Source organism: Mustela putorius, unplaced genomic scaffold (genome assembly GCF_011764305.1).
Source record: "Mustela putorius furo isolate JIRA1106 unplaced genomic scaffold, ASM1176430v1.1 tig00000174_pilon_pilon_pilon, whole genome shotgun sequence".
NCBI lineage: Eukaryota > Metazoa > Chordata > Mammalia > Carnivora > Mustelidae > Mustela > Mustela putorius.
The window spans coordinates 43,538,741-43,564,261 of record NW_025421304.1 but is presented as its reverse complement, the minus strand read 5'-3'; the positions used below and the strand labels follow the sequence as shown (position 1 = coordinate 43,564,261).

Here is a 25,521-nt window from a genome sequence, read left to right as displayed (position 1 = left end):
CATCGGGCTCTCTGCTCCGCGGGACGCCTGCTTCCCCCTCCCACTCCCCCTGCTTGTGTTCCCTCTCACCATCTCTCAAGTCAAATAAATACATAAAGTCTTTCTAAACAAAGATCGAGCAAGTGCCGCATGGAGTCCGTGGGTTTTCGGGTCGGCCAAGCAGCAGACGTGCACCGAGGACCCCGTCCCTTCTGTCCATCTGCCCCCAAGTCAGCACCTCTCAAGCCGGTAGCTCTGGGCAGTGGTAGGCCCAGGTCACCTGGAGAGCCCCCAGGCTGGGAGAACATGGGGCAGTTTCTCCCGCGGGAAGCAGGCCGACTTTTGGATCCCATGTTCACGGCAGAACCCATCACCGGCAAGGGAACTAGCCTCCTTGTGAACCGGCGTACGGGGCGGGGGGTGGGGGCAGGCAGTGTCCAGGGCTGGGCAGGGGCTGGGAGCGTCTGCAGTGGGGAGGAATGTATCCCTGACCTCCTTGGGGGTGTGCTTGTGAGGAAGGAGCGGGGGATGGGGGGCGAGGCAGTGGGCCCCAGCCTCAGGCAGGCAGGGGTCCCTACGGAGAACTCACGAATTCTTCTCAGAGGTGGGCCGTGGCAGACAGGAGAGCTGCACACAGGGGCGCACCTTCCCTCCCCAAGCCCCCAGCACCGCCCGCGCCCCTGCTCACTGGTGCAGTGTGCCCCCTGCCCAGCCTGGCAGCCCCCATGCCGGCAGACCAGATGACCCCCAGCCCACCCCTTGGCCTTCCTGCTGTGTCTCTGCCTGGGGTTTGGAGTGGGGCTTTCCTTGGCAGGAAGGGTCACTCCTGGATAGGAGCTGAGCCGATCTTGGGTGAGGGGGGTGAGCCGAGGGATGCTCTGGGGGTGGGGAGGGCTTCCTGGCTGGAGCCCCAGCTTCGTCTGCTTTCTGGTTCTTTCCCTGCATGGACAACATAGAACCCCAGAATCCGCTTCCACACCAGCCACAGCGGGTGGCCGGGCACCGACCTGCTTCCCAGCTCCCCTCGAGGGGCCCCTGCCTCTCACTTCCCAAAAAGGCACAAGTGTCCCCGCCAAGGCCCAGTCCTGACACCCCACCTGCGCCGTCCGGAAACACAACTTTTTGCAATTCTAGCAGTCTTCAGGGCTCGCTTGCAACAGGATTGGAGAAGGACTGCGGACTGGTCCGCTGACTAAGTCATTTTATGACGGTCACCATGAGGCTCGGGCACCGCGCCGTCCGGAGGAGGCCACAGTGTGTCTCGGGGGCACAGAGGCCTTCCTTCCGGGTCTATTGTTGACATGACCGGGTTTCTCCGGCTCTCACATGAGAACATGATTCGCGACTAACTGCCACGGTGACCTTCAGCTCCCCTGTTAGGGGTGGACGTTCTGTGGGTTGGGACAAGTGTACAGGGACAGATTTCCACCGTCACAGCATCAGACAGACCAGCTCCTCTGCCCTAAACCCCGCAGTGCTCTGCCCACACCTCCCTCCCCCAACCTTGGCAACCATGGATGGTTTGACCAGCTCCGTAGTCTTGCGTTTTCCGGCTGTCACAGGGCTGGGACCGCACGGCAGGCGGCCTTTTCCGATTGTCTCTTTGACTCCGAGATGTGCGTGAGAGGTTCTTCCAGATCTTTCCACGGCATGACAGCTCCCTTCTGTTCAGTGCTGAGTAATGTCCCCCATGGTCTGGACGGACCGCGGTGTGGGTGTCACTGAAGGACGATTTCATTTCTCCCAAGTTTTGACAGGTTTTTTTTTGTTGTTTTGTGTTTTGGTTTTTTTTTTTTTAAAGATTTTATACATTTCTTTGACAGACAGATCACAAGTAGGCAGAGAGGCAGGCAGAGAGAGAGACGAGGAAACAGGCTCTCTACGGAGCAGAGAGCGCAACGCGGGGCTCGATCCCAGAACCCCGGGATCATGACCCGAGCCGAAGGCAGAGGCTTTAACCCACCAAGCCACCCAGGTGCCCCAAGTTTTGAGTTTTGAGCAGAGCCGCCATGAACACCGGCGTGCGGGTTTCTGTGGGGACATCGGTCTGTACGATGCTCCGGTAAACGGCGACCTGCCTTCCCCGGTGTCCGTGCCGAGCTCCTTCCCCGCGGCCACGAGTGAGTGCTCCTGTGGCCACGGGTTCTGGTCCCGGCCCCCTCCTGGTCTGCGCCCGCGGCGGTCGGCGCCCTGGGCTTCGGCCACTCGAAGAGCAGGCTCGGGGTGTCCCCCGGCTGTCCCCGCGTGTGTCTCCCCGGTGCCGTGTGACGCGGGCCATCTGTTCACACCGGATGCGCCACCCGTGTGTCCTCCTCCGTGAGGTCTGTCCGGGTTTTCCCTGGACTGTTTTTCTCCTCTTGTTGACATTCAAGCTCGTTCTCCGTGTTGGGCAACGGCCCTTCGTGAGACGCGTTCTTGCCCTTCTTACCCTCGCGACGTCTGTCGCGGCGCTGACGCTTCTCATCGTGGGGAGGCTCCGCTGACCAGATCTTTGGTGTTGTGTTGAAAAGGTGTCTGTGACAGCCGGGGACCTGTGTGAGGATGCAGGTGCTGAAGAAGAGTTTGCGTATTTTTCATGGCTGGTGCTGGGCACGCCTGGGGGCTCAGTCTGTGAAGCGCCTGCCTTTGGCTCAGGTCAGGATCCCAGGGTCCCAGGATGGAGCCCCAGGTCGGGCTCCCTGCTCAGCGGGGGGTCTGCTTCTCCCGTGGCCTCTCCCCGCTCTCGTGTTTTCTCTCTCTCTCAAATAAATAAAATCTTTTTAAAATTTTTTTTAAAAATGGGTAAGGGCAGCTATCAAACTGCTGTGATATCTATTCTCCCCACCCTTTTATCTTAAAAAAGTCCACGTTTATGGTACGTCAGATTTTATACTCTTGGCAGCTCTCTAAATCTCTGTTCCATCTTCTGATGAAACACAAGCATGTTCAAAGCGGTCCTGAGTTGTGCAGAATTCTTTATGAAGACCTGTGAGTCTGCAGCAGCTGACGGCCTGGACCCCCAGGCCAGGCTGACCCAGTGGGACTCCAGTTCTGCCAAAGCCATACAAGAACCCGAGCTCTCTGGGCCCCACCCTTCAGGCCAGCGAGGCCGGGGGCAAGACCCACCTCCCGGGCAGCTGGGGAGAGCCATGAGGACCTGGCAGGTGGCGCTTGGGGCCCCTGGCGAGGGCCCAGTACAGGACTGGGTGTGAGGGTGAAGGGGCTCTCGCAGCTCGAGGGGTCTTTGGCAGGTGACCCCCAAACCACACTGGTTCAAAATGCGCGGGTCCACTTACCCACGGATTTCTCTTCCATCAACACAGCTGAGTTCTGCACGTGTGTTTTGTCCCCCTTTTGAGTATCTGAGTGAGATTTTCTTCCCCCCAGAGACCTGCTGTAAGACAACGCACGTAACACATGGGGTGTGTGTTCACCGACTGTTTACGCCGTCAGTAAGGCACTGGTCAGCAGCATGCTATTAGCAAAGGTGGGTTTTTTTTTTTTTAAGATTTTATTTATTTATTTGACAGAGAGAGAGAAAGCACAAGCAGGCAGAGAGAGAGGGGGAGAAGCAGGCTCCCCGCAGAGCAGAGAGCCCGACGCGGGGCTCGATCCCAGGACCGTGAGATCATGACCCGAGCCAAAGACAGAGGCTTTAACCCACTGAGCCACCCAGGCGCCCCTTAGCAAAGGTTTTGGAAATCAAATGTCATGTGTGGATTTTCAACTGCACAGGTGGGGGAGACCCAGACCCTCATGTTGTCTGCCCCCACGCTGTTCAAGGCTCAAGTGTACAAACCGCGTGTGTCTTTGTCAGAGCCCCGAGCCTGAAGCTGTCGGGTTAAGACGGGACTCGGTGGGGGAAGCCAGTGCAGAGGCCCTGGAGACAGCGGCTGGAGAGGACTGGGTGTGAGAGGTTACTTTCCTAAGAGGCAGTGGACACAGGGCCCCACAGTGAGCCCCAATGGGTAGGTCAGAGACCCTGGGTGCTGTCCCCAGCTTTGCCGCTGGGAGCCCCTGGGCAGGGCACAGTCCCTCTCTGTGCGTGTGAGCAGGGAAACGAGATGCTGGTGGGGCGCTCTCTTCACTCGGGGGCCGCGCTGCCACAAGGTAGGGGAGGAGGTTCCTCTTCCTCGAGCTGGTCTCCTGTCTCTGCAGACGCTGGCACGTTGGAGGCTGCCCAGGGGCACCGACCCCCACCGCACTCTCCCCACCCGCCGTCCCTCCTGCTCTGTGTCCCTCTGCCTGGCCCTTCAGTGCGGCACCGGCCTTGGCACTGACTTGCCTGTGGTCTGGTCTCCTGGGAGGGGCGTCTGGCCTTGCTGGTCCAACTGCATAGGTCTCTTGGGAAGGGGTGGGATGCTTTTCCTTCAATGTCACCTTGCAGTGCCCAGCAGTAGTGCCTGAGCCTCTTCCAATGTCAGAAACTGTCTGCGGGAGACCCGGTGGGTGAGAGGCAGTGTGGGCATTCAACCTCCACCCAGGTGGGCCCCTGTGACCATAGACAAGCCAGGCAACCTGTCCGAGCCTCATCCCGCCACCTATGAAATGGGGCTCCGGGAGCCCCTCTCTGGCAGATGGGTGGGAATTAACTGGGAAAATGCTGAGACGGAGCCCAGCCTAGGGCCGCCTTTGGCGAACCCCCACGGCATCCGCACTCACCACGGCCCTGATGTGGCCCTTGTCTGTCCTGTTGTACCCCAAGCAGCAGCCCTCCCCCCGTGGCCCCTTCCCTCCAGCCACAGTTCCCTCAGGCCAGGAGGAGGGAGACAATGGGACGGACTCCAGGACCTGGAGCTCTGTCCCAAGGAGCACAGCTTCATTCTCCGGGTTGGGGACCTCTTGCATCTCTAGTGGTTCCCAGTCTCCTGCTTCACCTGATGACACTGTGATTGGTCATTTAACACTCGTCTATAGGGGGGCCGGTTCAGCGCCCCCGGGCCCATGCTGGGCCTAGCTTGGCCAGTGTCCCATGTGAGCACAGTGCTGTGCCCGGGGGACAACTCCCAAGGCCAGCTTCTGGGCGTCGGCTGACTGCCCACGCGACCCCTTCCCTGCACGTTGGCATCTCTGAAATCTAGAGGCATCTGGGGGTGATGGTGGGGAGCTGCTCTGCTTTCTTAGGGACACATAAAGGGCATGGCGCATTTAAAATCAATGCTGTCTCAGAACCGGTGACATAAAGGAGCCGTTGTCGGTCAGTGCCCGTGCGTGAACTCTGGGACCTTCCGCAGCACACCTGCTGCCCACTGAGCCACATTCTTCTGTGAAATGGGCTCGGGACCCCCTGCTTTCCCGCAGGACCGGACAGAGTCCACATTTAAGCACATGAGGAAAGCAACGGGAAAGAGATGCCAGACATTCGTGTTATCCTTTAATCAGTCACCACACCCCCTCTTACCTCTCCAGGGACAGAGGCCCAGGAGGTCAAGGGTGACCCAGCGCCCCAGGGGGCGGCCACGGGAGGAGGGGCAGGGACAAGTCCCCTTCTCCTCAGGCCTCATTCTGAGCCTGCGCAGGCCTCCTCTGCCTGGCTCAGCTCCCGTGGGCCGTGCTCAGTCCGGAGAGGTGGGTCTGGGGCTGGGGAGAAATGGGCCTGGAAAGCAAGCCGGGGAGGATGGGGCGCTTTTTGGCACCTCGCTGCATTTTTATACTGGGAATTAGGGACCTTGGACCTTCACATGCAGATTTATGCCAAATAAGATGCAAATCAGGGCACTGCTCTTCCCAGGTTCTGGTCCCCCTGTCTGCGAGGACACCCTAGGACCCCGGTTTGTCTCTGAGAAACAAAGTGCGCGCGGTTCGGGGGAAGAAGGAAAGAAAAAAGCGCCGATGTACTACCACGTACGCACCAGGCAAACGCATCCGTTTCGCCACAAAGCGCTGTGAGGGAAGAAGCAAAACGGGTGGGTGGGGGGGAGCCAGGGCAAGGGCTGCCCGCGGCGGGGGCATTTCTGCAGACGTTCAAAGAATGATATGCAAATACATGCAAAGTACATGCAAATGTCCCCAGGCCGAGCGGCCCGGGAGCTGGAGACCCTGCGCCCCCCGCACTCTTGCCCGGGTGAGCGCCGGGAGGGGGAGCGCGGGGCGCGCGGTGCCCGGGGCGCGCGGCGGGGGGAGGGCGCCCCCTGCCGGCCGAGCGCGGGGCCGACCCGACCCCTTCCCGCCCCGCGCGGCGGGCAGGCGGGGGAGTGGGGGGGCGCGGCGCCCGGAGGAGGGGCGCCCGCTGCTCGCCTCCCGCCCGGACGCCAGACGCGCGTCTCCCGACACCGCGAGGCCGGCGGCCGCCGACTGCTGCGAGGGGGTGCGCGGCGGCGCGCTCGGCTCCAGCCCCACCCGCCCGCCCGGGGCGCGGCCTGCGGAGCCGGCGGGGGCGGGCGCGGGCGCAGGCGAGGGGCGCGCCACGCACGGGACCCGCGCTCCCCGCGCGACGCCCACACCGCTGCCCCTGCCGCACCCCGGCCCCCGCACGCCCAGCGGGCACTACCCCCTCCCTCCAGAGAAGCGCGCGTTGCCCCCAACGGCACCCCTCGTTTCGCCCCCCGCCACGGCCCCGCGCCCCGCGTACACGCCCCGCTCGCACTCGCACCCGTGCCGCCTGCCGAGGTCGCAGGGCGCGCCCCGGGCTCCGCGGCCGCCCCACCGGCGGGGTCTGCGGTCGGCCTCGAGCGGCGGCGGGCGGAGCCCCTCGCCCGCGCCGGCCCCGCACCGAGCCCGGGCCCCTCGCCCGCCGCCCGCCGCCCGCGCCCCGGGGCGGAGCCGAGCGCGCCGGGCGCGGGGCGGGAGGCAGGTGGCGCAGCGGCGGCGGCGGCGGCGGGGGGCAGGAGGCGGGGGCGGAGCGCGCGGGGCGGGGGCCGCGGGGCCCCGTGAGACGCTCGGGCGAGCGCGCGGCAGCCGGAGCCCGGCGCCCGCGAGTCAAAGGCGCGGCGGCTGGAGCGGCGGCCGCGGAGGCCGGAGACCGCCCGGGGCGGCGTGCGCGCTTTGTTCCCTCGCGGGCGGCCGGGCGGGCGGAGCGAGCGGCGGGAGCCGAGCCCGGGCATGGCCCAGGCGGCCGCCCCGCGCGCCCCGGCCCCGCCGCGCGCCTGAGCCCCGGCCCCGCCGCTCGCACCGCCGCGCCTTCGCCCCCAAGTTACGCGGGCGGGGACCCAGTTCGAGGAGGAGCCACTCGAGGAGCCGGGCCGCCTCCGCCGGACCTCCGGACCGTAAGTGCCCCGTGCGTCCCGCGCGCCGCCGCCGCTGTCACCCGACTCCGCCCGCGGCTGCCGTCTGGGGTGGGGGGCTCTGCTCGCCGCCGCGCGGAGCGTGCGGGCAGTCCCCGGGCGCCCCCTCCCCACTTCGGAAAGTTGGAGCCCACGGCGGGGTGGGGCCAGGCCAGTCAGTGCCCACCCACTTCGGTCCCTGCACCGCACTGGGCGAGCAGAGCTTGACCCGCGGGGGGTGTGGTCAAGCCTAACGCGGGGACTGCGTGCGGGAGGTGGGGTGTCCCGCAGCCCCCCCCCCACCCCGTCTGGCGCCTGGGCTTCCTGACAAAAGGCCTGGTCCAGGTGACAGGGGACAGGGAGGGGCCGCAGGAGAGATGGGGGGTGGGTCTCCTGTCCTGTTTTAGTCCCTAGCCCTGCCCCCAGGTAGGTGGCCGGTTGGTTAAGCGCGGTGAGGTCTGCCCAGAGCCTGGGGGAGGGGGCTGCCCGCCACGCCGTGTGCGGGGATAGGGGCTTCACGGGCCCTCCGTGGGGTCCCAGCAGGCAGCCATGCCTGGGACGCAGTGATTCTGCTCACAGCCGTTGGGAACCGTCCATCTGCGTGTTGGGCAGGCCGGGAGCCAGGCTGTGGGAACGGCTCCGCTCCGAGGGAGGTGTGAGCCGACGTGGAGGGACAGATGGCTGGAGAAGCAGCCCTAGACGGGCTCGCGGAGAGCAGAAGGCAGCGGGGCTGGTGGCAAGCCACACTCTGAGCTGCTGGGCTCTGAACACACAGCCTCGGGCTGTGCCTCCTTCCCGCCCCTGGGAGCCGCATGGGTGTGTGTGTGTGTGTGTGTGTGTGCGTGCGTGTGCTGGGCCCGGCAGCCACAGAGGAGTGGGCAGACCCCAGCAAGTATGCACACTCTTCCTCCAGAAAAATTACTGCATTCCCCACATTTGGACCTTGGCTGGCGGACTCCCGGCTGCTCCAGATTGGGGAGAAGAATATTTCCTTTGAGAGCAGCTGAGACCCTGCGCTCCTGCATCAGGCCGGGGTCTCTGGCCCAGCAGCCAGGATGCTGCCTCCGCATGGCCCACAGGCTTGCGTTTCCTCTCCTGGCCCTAGACATGGGAGGGTCCGGGGATGGCCCCTAAGAGCACTGGGGCTGGCCGGGGTCCGCTGGGCAGCTAGTCCGTACCCTAGCTTTGCTCCTGCAAGTTGCTGCAAGGTTTGAGAAACTTCTTGGGGTTGGAGCCGGGGGGGGGGGGGGCAGGGCTGAGAGGCCCAGAAGTGGCTCCCAGCAAGGGCAGGGGCAGGAGGGCCTGGCACACAGTCCCCCGGCACGTTTGCAGACAGCTGGCGCCGTGACAGGCATTTGCCCCACCCCCCTTCTGCCCCCAGGATAGGAGATGGGGGAAGCGGGAGACTCAGCCCAGCCACTGGGCAGGCAGAGGGCTCTGCTCCGTGCAGCCATGTGCAGCCGTCAAGCGCTCGCCTGGAGCTGGCCCAGCTGTGCTTCCCCACCGCTCCCGACACTGAGAGGGGAGCAGAGCAGGAGCAGATGTACGGCCCGCGCTGCGCTCCCGAGAGCTAGACAGGCACAAGGCAGGAGGAGGAGGTCAGGTTAGGACCAATTATCTGGTGGAATCTGGCTTTCTCTGGAGGTGCCTTGGTCTCCGGGGGCCCAGGGAGAAGGGACAGGCCTTTGGTGCTCCAGGCTGTCCACAGGCCAGCCGGGGCTGGTAAGCCGGGGCGTTTCGGCCGCACCTGTCCCTGCGGGACGCTCTGGGGCTGCAGGGCCCCCCCGCACTCCCTTCCGGCCTAGAGCTCCTCCTCGGTCACCGGGTTATCTGCGTAACTGAGTTCCCACCTCCAGGAAATCTCTGATTCGGCCTCACATATTTTCATTTCTGCATGACTGGAAGAAATTAATTTTCCTTCCTACGCAAGGATCTGGAGACGCCGGCAGGCTGGGCCACTAATCCTCAAGATCCAAGCCATCGGGGCTGCCAGGTCGGGGCGGGGGGGACGGACGGCTGCTCCAGCCCTGGGTGGGGTCCCGGCGATGCCTTTCCCTGCCACCTTCCGGAACTGTCGCGGCCGTTGGCTGGGCTTCCCCGCCCGGCTGCCCCACCAGTGGGCTGAGCTCGGCGCCGTCTGATTCATCCCCAGCCTCCCACGGCGCCCGGGCCTGCAGGATGGCTGTTGGTTCCCGTGGGTCCCAGGTCCTTTTCTGAGTCATGTATCACTGCGCGTGCACACGTGTGTGTTCAGAATCCCAAACACGGAAGAGGCTTTGCGGCCCATGGCCCCGGCCCGTGGCGAAGAGCTGGCATCCAGTGGGTGCCTAACGAGCGTTGCTTGCGAGGAGGAACCGGCACTCCTGTGGGGCAGCCCTGTCCTGCCCCCGCACTTCCCCCACCTGCAAGGGTCCCTGGGCCTGGCTGAGCGGCTCCCGCTCCCGGAGGCAGGGTGACAATGGGTGGGGGTGTGGGAACCGTATCTCCCTGATGCCCAGAGAGGTGGGGGCCCATCAGGGAGGGGGACCCACGCCTGCCTGTAGGCCCCCGCTCCTTCTTCGTGCCGAGACTGCAGGTGACGGCTGCTCCTCCTACCGCGAGGGCCACCTGTGCCCCGGCCCCCGGCCCCAGCCTGACTGCTGACATTCCTCCCAGCCTGACTACCGGGTGCTGACCAGTGGTTAATGCCCCGGTGCGAGTCCCTCCCCTGGACAGGCCCATGGGGCGCAGCGGTGACGGCCATCAGCGTGGCACTGCCGAGAGTCAGAGTTCCCCTGGGTTCTGGGATGGGGAGGAGGAACACCTCTATCCTGTCTGGGTGATGGAAGCCCAGGGGCAGACCCCTACCCCACCCTGGCGCCCTGGGGGAGGACAGGAGCGGAAGGGGGCATTGTCGTCGGACACCATTGAGAACCCCATGGACATGGTGTGTCTGCTAGTAGAGGAGGGGACACAAACTCCGTGTCTGCTGTGGAGCTGGTGTCCCCTCCCGTGTGGAGTGGTAGAGCGGTGCGGCGTCCTGCACCCCCAGACTCCGGCACGTGAGACGGTGGGCTTGCCGTGGACTGGTAACTGCAGAGGACCGGCCCCGGAAGGAGTTGGTCATCCGCGGCTCAGCCCCCAGGCAGGTCGCAGGGAGCCCTTGCTTCGTAGGGGACGGGCGCAGAGCGGTCCTGAAGCAGGAGTGACCTAAGTCACATCAGGGCCCGCAGGCTGGGCAGGGCCGGGCTTCCTTGTGTGTGACCTTGCGACAGACCTGCATGGGGGCACTCTCACTGTCCCATCTTCCAGGCGGGGACCCAGAGGCCCGGAGAGGTTCACCAGAAGCAGGCGGGCAGGTGCCACACTGCTCCAGTGACCGAGGGCAGACAGGCCCCCGTGTGTGGTGTCCGTCCCTTCACTGTCTGCACACAGTGCGGCCGTCCAGAGGGACAGAGTGGGGCCACTGAGTCTGGAGGGGCAGGAGGGGCCTGGGAACTTGGGGTTGGTGGATGTCCATCTGGGGTGCAGCCTTTGGGACCCAGGCTCAGTGGGGGGCACTCAGAGGGTTTAACCAAGGCTCCTTCTCTGGACCCGTCACATTTTGGGGAGACCGGGTGTCTGGAGTCCCAGCCAGATTGGGCGGGCAGCATGCTGGGGGCTTCAAGGGGTCAGTCACCCTCTGGACCATCTTAACCCTGCAGCTCCCGGTCTTCCCAAGAGGACTGTTGGGGGTGGCGAGCCACACCTCCAAGCCCTTTCCTGGGGTCGTGACCCCAGACTTCTGGGCAAACAAGCAGGTCTGGTTCTATGTCCAAGGTACCCCCAAAGCTGGGGTCCCCTTCATGTGGGGCTTGGATGAGGCCATGCAGAAGGTGAGGGCTGCAGGGGGTGGCTTGGCCCCGGCTGCTTTGGTGGGCTGCCTTTAGCCAAGGACACAAATGCAGGTGCAGGCTTTGGTGTCTGGAAACACATTCTTAGAGCAGAAACCGCCCTTAGAGCGTCAAGGGAAGGACCCAGGCCGAGGTCTGGCTGTGGGATGGAAACTCAGGACGTAGCAGTGATACTCAGTTCCCAGTTCCCGCTTCTGGGCTCACAGCTCGACCCAGGGCGTGGGGCACACAGCTGAGTTGCAGCCTCAGACGTGCGAGGAGACGCTTCCCACCCGTGCTGTTTGCAGCACGAAAACAGAAGTGAAGACTTCTGCTTTTCGTAATTCCTGGGACCTCACGGTGAGCCAGACGTCCCTAGGAAGGAAAGCAGAGATGCATTTGGCAGTAATAAGGAAGCGGTCTCTTCCGGCTCTGCTGTTCACCCACACGCTCAGCGGCTGCACTGGTCCTGTTCGCAGTGTGCACACTGCACAGCTGGGCACCACCGGGGGCCTGGGGTGCCTCTGAGGCTGGGAGCCTGGTGGACGTGGCAGGGGAGATTTGGGGAGGATTCCGGGCACAGGCTCGTGCATCTCCGTCCTGGGGCAGAGAAAAGTCTTTGGCAGGGGCAGGGCAGGAGGAGACTGTGGCTGGTGGGGAGGGGTGGGCAGCACACGGGCTTCTCTGAGTTCCGCTGCTTGGACGGGCTTCCAGGGGCTGTGTGACGTCCGCAGGTCGCTCACCCCTCTGTGTCTCAGTCTCAAATGCAAAACGCAGTCCCAGGACCTCGCCCCTCTTCAGATGGCGCTGAGGCGTGCAGTCTCTCCTTGCTCCCCTCTGGCCTGTGGACGTGGCCGTCACGTTCCCACTCTGCGGTGTCCCCGTGGCCATCCTGGGGTTTGCTGGTGAGTGCGGGGACCGGGTGGCTCTGCGGAGGGGGAACCCTTCTTTCTGCCCCTCCCAGACAGCCCTGTGCGGGCACTAACTCTCCCCGCACCTGTGTCCCACAGTGCAGCCCAGGCCCCCACTGCTGACCCTCTGGCCTGCGTGCGGGGACACCAGTCCTCTCCCCCTTCCACTTCATGGAGGGGACACCGAAGCTGAGGTCATCATGTCCCACGGCTACTTGGTGACAGAGGTGGGATTCCAACCCAGGAACCCCAGTCACCTGACTCTGTCTCTGCCGCTCCAGGGTCCCCAAAGAGCGGGGGGCCTTGGGGTCCCGTGGCTCCCTCTTCTTCCCTTGGGCAATGCTGCACAGCCTCAGCAGCCCAGCCTGGACCCCTTCCTGCTGTCCTCCCCTGTGCCGAGGCGTCGGAATAGGACCTGCCAGCCCTGGGCAGAGGGTGCCGCTCGCATCTGTTTGGCCGTGTCCCTGGCGCAAGGAAGAGACGGCTCCTGCGCCGCTGATAGAGTGGGTGTCCGCGGCAGGCATGGCCACGGGTGCCGCAGGGTGGCCCTTCTGCCGTCTCGGAGACCGCATCCTTCTGAGCATCTGGCCACCCACTCCTCCCAGGGCCTCCAGGGCCTGTCCCACTGCCGGGTTCTGGTCTGCAGGCAGGAAGCAGGATGGACACCGCCCAGCTGTGGGGTGTCCATCCGCTGTGGCCCCCGTGGGTCGCGCCCCTCTGAGCTTCCCGGTCCGGTGGGTCCCCCACCTCGGCTGGTGGGGTGTCCTGCGGAGGGGGCGGCTCCGGCACTCACAGGGGAAGCGCGCCCTCTTGTGGTGGCTCGGGGTGGGGTGGGGTGGGGGTCTGGGCTGCGACCCTCCCCACCCAGCCGCCGTCTGATTGGGTGCCAAGAGTCCCTGTCACCAAAATGTGGCCCCTCTGGGTGCCTCTCGCAAGCGTGGGGTTTCACCGGCTTCTCCCGTGGGACGTGTGTTAGAGGGTCGACTCCCCGTGCGCCCCAGGCCGGAGGCTGCACCCGCAGCACGTGTTCTCAAGGGCCGCTCCCTTCCAGAAGCACCGGCTCCCACCAGCCTCGGGGGCCCCGGGGCTGTGCCCAGCACCCCTGTGCAAAGCAGACGTGTCTGTGACACCAGGTGGCCACATGTGACTGTGGCCCTGTTAAAAACAGGAAAGGGAGACAGGGTGATGTTAGCCGTACGACTTACTGAACCCGACGTACCCACAATGTCTTTTCACTCTGCTATTGACTTTTTAAATAATTGAGACCTTTTTTTTCTAAGAGACTTTGAAGTTCCGTATGCATTCGACGTGCCGGGCATTTCAGTTCTGGGGAGCCACGCCGGCCGGCTCACGGCCGCACGGTCCCACAGAACAGGGCAGAGGGCACAGGGTATTCCCAGAGGACCCGCCGTGGGCACGGCTGGGGTGGCACTGTGCTGCGCGACGTTGGGGACAGCCCCGTGGAAGTGGCGGGCCGCAGAGGTGGGCGGGAGGGGCTCCAGGCAGGGAGAGGCTGGGTGGTAAGGCCAGATGGCAGGACCCTGGGCAGAGGGGAGGCACAGGGGACTCTGGCTTTTGTCCCTGGAGCCCCCAAGCCTGGCTGCACAGTGTGGAGATGGGTCGGATTTGCATTTTGAAAAGGCCGAGCAGGGCAGAACTTGGGGAGACCAAGGGGGACCGTGTCCAGACACAGGGCCCTGGGAGAGGGTGGTCAGGGCCGGACAGCTGAGGGAAGCACCCAGGGCGACCCTGTGTCCGGGTCAGTCTCCAGAAAGTGCGTGTGTGCAGGGAAAGCCGCACCTTCTGGCCCTTGCCCTGCATGTGCCACGTGGAGGTCCCAGCACCGGCTCAGAGGCTCCTTCTGCCCCACAGTCTGTGTGTCTGGGAACACGCGGCCCAGGGAGCTTCTTTCCTAAAGGGGGTCCTTCTCAGCCACTTTTACTTCCTTCTTTGCCTTGTGAGGACGGCGGGGAGGGCCCTGTCCCCGGAGGGGGGGTGTCCGGCCAGAAGCGGAGTGCCACACTCCAGGGATCGTGACTGAGCTGTCCTCCTGCCTATGGAGTCCTCGTGTGTCTGAGTGTGTGAATGAGAGTGCATAATGGGTGTGTACAGGTGTGAAAACCAGACCAGAAGGAAGCGTGACTTCTGACCTGGCTGTCCAGAGGGCGGCTGCCCTCACGCACTTGGGGGAGCCCATGTGCTGGCCTGTGTGTCCAGGAGGAGGGACTGGGAGCCCACGGGCTGACTGCCACAGCAGGGCCCAGCAGCATCGGGCCCCCAGCTTGTCTTCCCAGGCCGTCTGCACTACAGCCCCTGGGAGCTGCGTGTAGAGGGTCCCCAGGCTCAGGGGAACCGGCTCAGAAGTCCGAGTAGGCCAGCCCCTGCCAGGACCCCGCAGACCGGAGACCCACGTTGGCGTCCAGCGAGATGGCTAGCAGAGGACTCACAGATGGGACTTTATCCCCAGGACACCTGTCACCACACACCTGCACGACTGTCCCGGGACACCTGTCACTACCGTCTACACTACACGGACTGTCCAGGTTGACAGTCAGCGTGTCTGTATAGGCTGTCCCTAGACACCTGTCGCCCCGTGGCCCCCGCACCAACCTTCCTCGGCTTATCGTGTGGGCGGGCCCTTCCGGCTCTTCTGCGTCCGCGTGAGCCCGCCTTTCTGCATCGCAGCGGGCCTGGCAGTCAAGTACCTGGTCGGGGGACCCAGCACAGCACCTGGCCCTGTCAGGCTGGGGTGGACACAGTTTCTCTTTCCAAGTGAGGTCAGAGCTTGCCCAGGGTCTGGGGCTTTGAGGTTGAGGACACGGGTCCGGAGGTGGCTGTGAACTGGACCTGACCTCCCTTGAACACGTGTGTGGAGGGCTTCGTGTCTGCTTCTCGAAGGGGCTGGGACCCCCGAAGCTACTGCCCGGACCCCTTCCTGTCTGGTAACCCTCACATTACAAAGGCCTTCAGCCCAGTGAGACCCCCCGGGGCGTGCCTACACGTACTGGGTGTGGGGAGCATAGACAGAAGCCGCATGTCACCAGCCTGCCCAGGCCTGGCCTCTGCCCTCCTCAATCTCGACGCCAGCAGCCCCAGGGGAGAGCCAGAGCAGGGGTCGGCGAGGGCCGCAGCCGGCCTGCCGCCTCTAGGGTCTAGAAGGGCCTAGAGCCTGGGAAGAGGGAGGCTGCCGTCCTTCCGCATTCGAGCCGCGGTTAAGCCGTGCCCAGCCTGTGCTGTTAGCAGTGTAGACGGGCTGCTAGAAGGCAGAGGTGGGGAAGTCCCTTCATGCCTGGCCTCAGTCTCCCCACTGGGTGTTTTATTTAATTGTGGCCAAACACACAGAGCGTCAAACTGCTGGCCTGCGCCATTTCTCAGGGTCAGTCCAGCGACGTTAAATACATCCACACTGTTGTGCACTGGCCGTGCCGTCTGTCTCCGGACCTTTCTCATCTCCCCTAGCCGGAGCCCTGGCCGTGCTGCGCCTGCCAGCTGTTTCTGTGTCTGTGGGTCAGACTCTTCTGGGGACCTGGGAGAAGGGACTCTTGCCGTGTTGGTGCTTCTGAGACCGGCTGACCTCCCTGAGCCACTGCCCTCCAGGTCCACCCCCGCGGTGGCCCGTGTCAGAACGGCCTTCCCTGTGACAGCTGAGTCACCGGCCACCGGGTGGATGGACCGCGTCTGCTCACCATTCCTCTGCGGGGGGCCCTCGAGCTGCTTCCACCCTTTGGCTGCGGCGAGGCTGATGCTAACACGGGGCGCGGCCGTCACTTCGAGTCCCTGCTCTCACGTGTCTTGTCCGTACGGCTACAAGTGCAGTTTCGTGTTTGGAGGCGCTGCCCTACGACACCTCCGTGTCACTTAGAACGTTCACACCGTCATGCAACCGTCACCACCCTCTAGCCTCCAGACTTTGTCATCCCCCCAGAGACCCTGTCCCCGCTAGGATTCACTGCCACCCCCGCATCCAGCCCCAACGACCGCAGATCCGCTCCCATCCAGGAGGCCCGGCTCGCGCACCCTGTGGCCTTTGTGGCTGGCTGCTGTGCTCAGGGTTTGCACACACGTCGCTGCGGCCACACGTCCCTCCTCACGGAGCGAAGAGCGCTGGCTGCCGGTGGCGCACGGGCATCAGGTTGTCTCCGCCTCTCGCCTCGCGGGTCCTGAGCCGTGGACACACCCGTGGACACTCGCGGGTGTGTCCTGTGGGGCCGTGGACACTCGCGGGTGTGTCCTGTGGGCGCATCTACAGCCCATCTTCCTCCTGTGCTGTTTCTCGGGGCGGCACCTGCAGAAGGACCGGCAGACCCTCGGCTCCCCCAGCCAGTCTGGACACAGGGCAGAATTTAAACCCCCGGGTCTTGGCCTGGGTGCACAGTTAAGACCTCCCCCTTTCTCCGAGTCGGGAGATAGGGTGCTCTCTCGTGCCGTGGAAATCCAGTCCCCCCATTAAGGCTAGCCGGGCTTCTGTGGTTGACACACATTCAGCGGAGGCCAGCACAGGGACTGGCATGGGGATCCACCCGCTCAAAGGCCCTGGGGCAGGAGGATGGGCAGCGCACGTGAGGACCAGCCGGGGGACTCGTGGGTGGGCTGTGCGTGGGAGGGCGACGGGAGGGGGCTGGAAGCCTTGGCTGCCCAGAGTGTGTGACATGGGGTCTGGCCTGAGGGCTCATGGGAGACAAGGTTGCAGCGGCCCCAGGAGCTCGGGGCGGCCCCGAAACCCCCGGAGGTAAGCCAGACGCTCCACCAGCAAAGGGCACTCCACGGGCCCTGCCCAGCCCATCGGGCCGGAGGGGCACCCCCAGGCCCGGGACGGGTCCTCAGGCGTGTCCCCAGCCTCTCTGAGCCCCAGCTTTCCCTGCTGCCAAAGGGGAGACGTCCTCCACCAGCCTTAGGAGCCACCCCTGCAGAAGACCCCCCGGGGCTGTTTTGACTCAGCAGGAACCTACCCCAGGTCCCCTCAAGCTTCTGTGAGACCATTTGGTGGAATGCGTCAAAACATGCAGAAGGTTCCTGGAGGGAGGCGGCTCCTCGCGTGCCCCCCTGCTCCCCCCACACACAGCTGCCACCGCGGCTGCGCCAGCCCCGGGCCCATCTGCCTGCCTGGTGCCTTCCCACGGCGAGGGAGGGGGCAGGGCTGCACACGGGCACTCTGCCCGTGGTGCCCATGGCCCCCGTCACTGTCCAACGAACACCAGCACCAGGCTCCTGCCCTCCCTGCCCCCCGAAACGGCCCAGCTTGGGGCTGGTGCAGGGTGGGGACGCCGCACCCCAGGCTGGACCCCAGTGAGTGCCCACTGGCCGGTGGCGTCCTGTTCTCTCAGGACCGTGTCTCTGTTACGAACGTCGCCCCGATGCCCGTCTTACCCGTGGGATGTGATTCTGTGGTTTGAGGCAGAAATGATTCAGGTTTCGGGCAAGCTCCCCCCCCCACCGAATTCGTTCCTCACACAGAGAGGGTGAGTCTTGGCCCAAAGTCACTGGGGTTCAACCCCGGGGCTCGGCCATGTCTGTGGCCCATTCGGCCTCTCAGGAGCGTGTGGGGTCCCCACTCTTGACCCTGAGCCGCGGCCCCCGGGGTTGGGGGTGTGCAGGACCGAGGGTCTTCTCCCGGTGGTTGTCTCGCAGGGGACCACGGCCAGTGGGCAGGTGGACACCACCTTGTGGCAGCGTGAGCCCCCGTGTCTGGACCAACCATGGCTAGCGAGGGACGGGCCTTGGGGACGGACTCTGCTTCCTGCTGCCGCGAGGACAGTCACCGGGCTCAGCCGGCCTCGGGCTGTGTGCGAGCGAGCCAGCGTCCCATGTGCTGTGGGGAGCCCTGCCCCCGATGAGTCCCCGCCAGCAGAGATGCGTCTTCTCGCTCATGTTGGCTGAAGGCCCCAGAACAGCCACCCAGATCCTTAGGATGGCTGGTGGGTGTGGGAAGGGGTAGTTTGCGGCAGAGGGTCTGAAGGAGACCCTCACCCTAGGCTGCGGTCTGAGCGTACAAGGCCACTGAGAGCATGAGGGCAGGTCCTGAGAAATGGGGTCTCGGGCCCAGTGGCTCAGGAAAGTACCAGACAACACATAGGAGCTCAGCCTGGTGGGCTGCCTGGAAGGGGAGGCAAGCGGGAAGTAATCAGCAGAGAGGCCTGCAGGAGAGCCCAGCGTCCTTGGGCCCTCGCAAAGTGGAGGCAAGTCCGGGAAATGCTGAAGCCTCGCACTGCCAGGGGACTAGCCCACAGCCCGCAGCCAGTAGGGGGACACCCACGGGACTTCAAACCCAGAGGCTGTACCCACCCCGCCCCCAGCTGCTGTGTCCGGGGCAGGCTGTGAGTCCCCTGCAGGTCCCCCCACCCCGTCCGCCGAATTGGGGGGACTCGGGATGTTTGGAGGAACCAGGCTGGGGTCCCGACGGGGCCGTAACCCCGCTCTGTCCGTCTTAACTGTGTGCTTCACGCTGTCTCGTGACCCCTCTCGGCCCCTGGGAGGAGTAGCAGGTCTTAAGTTTTCACCATGGCCGTTCGATAACAGAACAGCGTCCCAGGCTGTCGGAGGAACTCTGGCCTGTGTGTCCCTGTCGTCCGTCTGTGGCTGGGACCCCAGACAGCAGCCTGTCCCCAGCATCTCAGGCCTGCCAGCAGGACCGGCTGTGGAAGGGACTTGCCCCTGCGGATGGCCTGTCCGTTTGTGTGTTGCTGACCTCCCGGGGAAGCCCCACCTCCCAGTGCAGGCACCTGCAGATAAGAAGACAGGCGGAATGTTCTAGAACACTGTGAGCATCAGGTTCCCCACCTGTGGAGTGAGGGGTGGACTGACATCCACAGAGAATGGACCCCTCTGGCCACGCTGGTGCCCAGGGCTGAGTGGCTGATCGATCTGTGTCCACACCGATGCCCAGGGCTGACGTGGCTCGTGGATCGCCATCCTCTCTCTCTTTTGAGCTGGCCCAGAGCTCCCAGGCTCGCTCGCTCTCATGAGCGGCCCTGGTGGCCACCACGTGGCTGGACTCGGCGTGTGGGCGGAGACCTTCAGGTCTCTCAGCCTGGACAGGCTCTGAGAGCCAGCAGCCCTGACCCTCTTGGCCTCTACAAACCAGAAACCCCAGGGGAAGGGCTGGGGCCAGCCTTCCACAGCCACACGCATCTGAGGGGGGCAGGGTGAGTGGGGACCCCGAGATGCCCCAGGACGGAGAGCCAGGACGTGGCTGTGGGATGCAGACCCCGCACAGGCGTGAGCCATAGGACCTGGGACAGGCTGCGTCCTCCAGAGCCTCCATGACCATGTGGCTTCGTGTGTCCTCGGCGGTCACCTGCTGCATGCGCTGGGCTGGACGGGGGGACGCAGGCAGGCAGGCTGTGCGATCAGACCGTGGTGCTGGCTGTGGACGGGGGTGGTAGGCCGGGCTGGGAGGGGTCGGGGCAACGCCCCCTGCGAGACGGCTCTGAGCGGGCTGCGAGCTCCAGCAACCAGGGCCTAAGACAAGTGTCCGTAAGCAGCGGCTCGCTCCGATCCCCAGCCAGGCCTTCCTGCGGGAGGTCCAGGCCTCCATCCCTCTGGCCGCCTCCCTCCCCAGCAGAGTGGGGCCAGGAGGGGAGGGGACGCCCTGAAACCCCACCATTCCTGTCCGGTGACAAGGCGGAGTCGTGGGGCCACAGGGGGCCTGTGGCAGCAGGGTGGTGGGCACCGGGCATGCTGGAGGGGCCCGCACCTTCCCTGCTGAGAGCGGGGGGCCCCGGGGAGCGGCGCCCACTCTCCAGGCCGGGTCGGGGAATCCTGGCTGGCTCCGTGCCACCGCCCCCCGCCGCCCTCCTCCACCAGGAGCCAGACGCACGCCGGCTCCGTGCCAAGCTGGGGGAGGGCGGCGCTCGGCTTCCCCTGCGCCCTGCCGTCCTCTCTGCTGCCTGCGTGTAATTAACAGAGTAATTAAAAACAGGATGAGTTAATTGGTATTCATTTATGTGGCAGATGTTTTTAATTGAGGCAGGAAACAATTTACCTGTTTACATAAACAATGGCAAAGCCAGGCTTGTAAAACACATTTTTTAAAAATATTTTCCTCCCTCTTCCTAAAAAGAATTGCGGTCGCTTGGTCTCCCTGCGCCTCGGCGTGAGGGCGTGAGAGCGAGCCGCGGGGCCGGCAGGGGAGGCCCCGCCAGGAGGAAACATCTGTTTAAAGGGCTGGCTTCCACGGGAGCCTGTTTTCTTTAAATTCACAGAAAGGAGGTGTTGTTCCCGGGTCGTGGGGACGCCGGCCCCCGGTGGCGCCTCCCCGGGTGGCTCTGGGGCGCAGGGGACCCCGGCCGTCCTGGCAGAATGGGGGCGGCTGGTGTGGCTCCCCGCTGCGTGGGGAGGGCAGGGCCTCCCTTGGCACCTGCGGGTTCCGCGGCCACACCCTGGGGGTGGGGCTGTGCCTCCGTCGTGGGAGCCTGCGCCACGTTCGGGAACACGAAGTGAGAGTCCAGGGTCAGGTCTGCGTCACACGGCCACCTTGCTCGTGGTGCCTGGGATGCACAGTTCTAGAACCTTCCATGGTCACAGGCGCTCTCCACGAAGAAGGGGGTAGGTGGTGGGCTCCGCGTGTGCTGGGGGGACAGCGGCCAGGGTGCCGACCACCCCCTTCTCCACCTCTCAGGGTCGAGGGCAGGACAGAAGAGCCAGTGCGCGAAGGGTTCGGGGAGTTGCCTGTTCATAGGGTGGTCCTAAGTTGGCACTTACTGCATGCCTGGCGGCTGTGGCAGGCTGGACAGGTGCTCGTTCTTGCTTGGGTCCCCGTTGACTCTCCGAAGAAGAGTGCATCAGCCCCAGGGGGCAGGTGTGCGGGGAGGGGGGGGCGAGCCCTGCAGCCTGAGCGCGGCCTCCTGGTCGTCTCTGGAGAAGAGGCCGCGGCCCCAGCGGGGAAGAGCTGGGGTCGCACGGGGTGGCCTGGGGGTGCCCGTGCTTGTCTTTCCCTAGTAAACACACGCCGGATTCCGTGTACACGCGCGTGTCTGGAACTGTCTGGAGGGCTCCACGAGGACTGGCCACAGAGGCTGCTTCCCGGGGGCGGGGGTCACCTTTCCTCACCCAGTGTCCTTGCTGGTGGAGCGTTGCGGGAGCAGGGGTCCCCTACCTGCCGACGTCCGCCCCTCTGGCCCCCGGCGCAGGCCCACCCCGGGCACGAGGCAACTTCTCTGGAAGAGGTGGAGACGGCGGGGCAGCTGGCGAGGCTTGGCCAGAGGCTTCCGAGAACGCATGGGAAGATCTTGGCCCTGAGAACCGGGTGTGTGAAGCCCCGAGGCCACTGGCCATACCTGCATGGCAGGAGTCCGGGCTGTGCCTTTTTGGCACCTGGACTATCGGGGGCATTTTGACGGTTCCGAGGGCAAGAAGACAGAATGTTCCAGAATCCACCAGGGAGAGGGCCCTGGGAAGACAGTTTCCCAGAGCTCCCGGCTCAGGATGCCCAGCAGGCGCCCTGACACCAGCTGTCTTCCCTCCCTCCTGGATGTGGTGTGAGGCCACCCGCCCGCCCCCAGGCCTCTCCCATGTGACGGAGCTGAGAGCATGAAATCAGCCACGGCCATGGATACTGGAGGAGGTGAGCAGGGGACCCAAGCCCTTCTCCAGTGCCGTGTGACCTGGGGTCAGGACCTGCCCCTCTCTGAGTGTCTGGGAGTGAGGGCAGAGAGGGCCCCGGTGCTGGGAGCTGTGACACATCGGGGCTGCCCTCCTGCCCCGCCGGAGGAAGTGCAAACCCCGCCAGCAGCCCCCTCCCCCCTGTGACGGCGGAGGCAAGAGGACCACCCTCTGATGTCAGGGATCGGAGCCCCTGGAGCCCTGGGGCTGCTGTCCCCGGGGTAGTGGGTCTTCCTTTGCTCCTGCGTGGGGCCGAGACAGACACAGGCCTGCCCCTTCCCCCGTCCCGGACCCACGGGTGCTTGGAGGCAACCCCATGGGGGCAGGCTCACCGCAGCTCAGGAGAACCTGCGGGCAGGCTGTCCTTGCATCTGAGGTGGGGAGCCTCAGAGCGTTCCCGCAGCCCGGCCGGCCCACCGGCCTCCCCACGCCCCGGCCGGCCGAGCGCCTGCTCTTTGCAGCTTCGCCTGTTCCGGCTTCTGCTTGCACGGTGTCCCCCGGGGCCGCTCGGGGGCCGCTGGCAGGGCGCGGGGTCTGCACCCACCACGGGCGACCGGGAGGCTCCGAGAGGCCGCCAGGTGCCGGGTGCCTCGGGCCAGTCCGCATCTCTGCCTCCCGTGGGCAGCGGCAGGTGAAGCAGGTCCACACGGGTCACGCGTAGACGAGGCCGCTGCCGTGTGCGGCTGGGCCCGGCAGGACACGCACCTGCCCCTCGGGAGAAAGGCTGTCAGTGTGCGTGGGCGAGGGCGCCCGTCCCTCGTTTCTGTTCACGTGGGCACCACCGCTATTTTCAATTTGGGCAGCTTTCCTTTGGCGAGTTCAAGGTGGTAATGCGACCAATTTGCCCATTTTTTAAACTAATGAGGTTTAGGGGCCCCTGAAGCCTTCCGTGGCGTCTCCCTCCCACCTTGCAGGGTCCTCACCACGGGGTGTTCCAGACCCGCCGCAGACCCGCCTTCTCACGCGCTCCCCGCGAGGACGGGACACAACCCGTGCTTGCTGGCGGTCCCCCTGCCGTCGGAGAAAGACCCGGAGCCTTTCTAGGGTGTGCAGACCCCACGGCCGTCTGGCTCCAGCGGCGACTCCACCTCTCCCTAGAAGCTCCTCTGACACTGGACACCCACTGTGTCCCCACACAGCCCCCTGTGTGCCCGGGGCCGTCGGTGGCACTGCCCACCTGACCCCCCCACCTCAGAGCGCAGCCTGGCTCCTGACGTCCACGGACCCAGGGACCCAGCCACCATCCAGCCCCGTCCACTCACCCATCCGTCCTTCCGTCCACCCGCCCGCCTGTCTGTCCGTCCGTCCGTCCATCCCTCCTCCCCCGCTCACTTATCTTCCCATATCCGCCCATCTGCCCGGGCAGCTGGGCCACCGCACTCATTGTCACAGCCCGGTCACACGTGGGTGTGCCGGCACGCAGAGGGCTCCCGGAGCTCTAGGACCAGTGCGGGACAAGGAGGGCCCCCCTTCCTCCCACTGCCCCTCCCCCAGCAGGCGGCCAGATGGCAGGGTGCCTCCCCCACAGCTCTTAGGGGGCCGCTGGCCGCAGCAGCTGGGCGAGGAATGTGCTTCCTTTGTGTTGCCGGCCACAGGGCAAGTGGGCCCGGCATCTGGATGGTGCTCGTGGCCCTTCGGAGAGCAGGAGAGCAGGAGAGCACGGAAGGCTCTCACTGCAGCAGCTCTGCGCTCTCCCGTCCCCGGCCTTTTAACTTTCTGCTGGCTGCCGGGCTGCTGGAAGGCCTGGGATGCAGAACCGTCCGCAGGGCTCAGGGCTGAGGACTCGCCTCTCCCGCTTGTCTGAGGCTGGCCTGAGGCTTCTGCAGCTGGTCGGAGCTCTGAGCTGTGTGGCCCAGCGGAAATCCCACGCTCTTCCGGAAAACAGAGGCAGGGAATGTGCTGGTTCTGAACTGTTTTTGACCCAGAAGCCACGGTCACCTTCGTGTCTGGTCATTCTTCTGTGCATGAGTTTGTTTTCAAGATAGAACCGCGTGTGCTTGTCCCCTCTCAGTGTGCGTGGGTCACTGTCCCGTCCATCAGAGTGGGCCCCACGGGCTCATTTCTGCAGTTAGTGGCACCCACGGAAGTCCACGGCTTGAACTCCCGAAGCGTGCCCGGTCACAAAGGTTGCCTGGCCCGCCCCAGTCCGGGCCCCTCTCGGGCTCTCCATCAGAGGGACGTTTCCTGACTCCTACATTAAGAGTCAGATGCCCCTTGGCCTGTTGCCGAACTTTGTGAAAATGGCGTTGCCTGGCATGTGGGTCGTGGCTCTGGCATCCGTGGCTCTGGCGTCCGTGGCTCTGCTGTGGTGAGAGTCGTCTGTGTTGGTACACGTGGCTGTCCGGGGAGCTGGCCCCCTCGCTCTGTTGTACACCGCAACCCCGTGCCTCACGCCGCAGCCCCGTGCCCCACACTGTAGCCCCCGTGCCCCATGTCACAACCCCGTGCCCCACGCTACAGCAGGTGGGGACGCTCGCTCTCATAGGCCAGTCAGTAAAGCTTCAAAGTCTGCTGGAGACCTGCCAAGTGTCCGGCGTGGTTCTGGTTAGCGGTGCACAGAAAGACCAGAGCGAGAACCAGCACGTGAGTGCAGGTGCAGACCAGTGTTCCAGGGGAATGGAAGGCAGGTGTCGGAGGGCACGTGCCATGGGGCAGCTCGGGCCTGGGTGTCGGGGAAGGCTTCTCGAGGAGGGACATCTGAACCAAACCTGACTAATGAGGAGCCAGCCCTGTGAAGATCTGGGGTCGTGTTCCAGCAGGTGCAAAGGCCCTGCGGCAGGACGGGAGGGCTAGACAGGAATGAAGGAGGGAGGAGGAAGTTGCCCGAGTCAGGGAACGGCCAGACGTCTGCCCATCCGCCTGCCACCCATGGGGCCTGAAACAAGAAGGGACAGTCGTGCCCTCCTCCCAGGCCTTGATGAGACCAGGTTCATCTGGACAGTGTACAAGTTCCTGCTTTTCTAGAGATGCTGGGAGCAGGCAGGCCTGCTGTGTCCGGGATGAGGTCTCGCAGCCTGGGGCCTCGTAGCTGGGTCCGAGGCGGTGAGTGGGCCCGGCCTGGAAGGGACCGCTGGGCGGGGGCCGGAAGGGACTTCCGTGAGTGCCGCGCCTGGCCCGTTGTGTTTATCTGGTTAGTGGAAGGGACCTCCCAGGCCCACCGTCTCCCTGTCACTGCTGAGCAGATGTCAGCAGCCCGGCGGCTACACAGGGTGATCCTCTGTCACCCTGACACCCCTCTGACACTCTCCTGTGGACCCCGTCACGCTTGGACAGAGGCTCACCGTCCGCCTTGTGGGTGGGCTCTGCGCACGTCCACGGGAAGGGACAAGCTCCTCTGCCAGCAGGTGCGGACGTCAGCCTTCGAGCTGGACCCATCTGCTGTGTGATGGCTGTGTGACCGGGGCCGGGGACATCACCACTCTATGCCTCAGTTTCCCCCACTCTACCTTGGAGCTCTAACAACACCTGCTGGCCTTTTCAGGAGGAGTTGAGTGACAGATGGCTTCAGAGCCGGGCACAGGGGCAGCTCTTGGCAAAAGAGAGCCAGTTGAAATTCAGAGCTGGGCAGGTGGGTGGCGTGCAGAGGACACCCCTTCCCCCGGGACCCCCACGGCAGGGCCTGCTCTGGGCCCTAACAGCTTGTTGAACTCATGCCCAGTCCACGAGCGCTGGATGTTTTCCCCGGGCCACCCGCTGCGACCCCTCCAGGTGGGCTCTGCCCTCCCTGTGTCACAGGTGTGGACAGCGAGGCCCAGATTAGAAATGTCACTGATGTTCCAGCCAGGAGACGGAGACGGGCCTGGAGGAGCGGCGGGCTTGCCACCTTGAGAAGCCCTCCTGGGTTCCTCATCCAAGACCACCCCCGCCCCAGAAGCGGGAGTTACAGGCTCCATTTTATCAGCCGGTAAACCGAGGCTCAGAGACATGCTGGGGTCGTCTTCCCGAGTTCAAGGTTGTTTGCGGAGCCAGAGGGGAACCCCACTCTCCTGCACCTGGCCC

General features: G+C 64.7%; 1 protein-coding gene across 6 annotated transcripts in view; it reads left to right on the top strand.

Annotated features, from left to right (window-relative positions):
- CBFA2T3 (CBFA2/RUNX1 partner transcriptional co-repressor 3) overlaps positions 1-25,521 on the top strand; it is a 79,973-nt gene that overhangs the window by 21,600 nt on the left and 32,852 nt on the right. The window contains exon 1 of one of the 6 annotated variants that reach the window (XM_045076451.1): positions 6,882-7,163. The exons of 4 other annotated variants lie outside the window; for them this stretch is intronic. The gene's annotated coding sequence lies outside the window, so the exon portion shown is untranslated. Of the gene's footprint in view, positions 1-6,881; positions 7,164-25,521 lie in introns of those variants that run through there. One more of the 6 variants, XM_045076450.1, reaches the window with a different exon arrangement.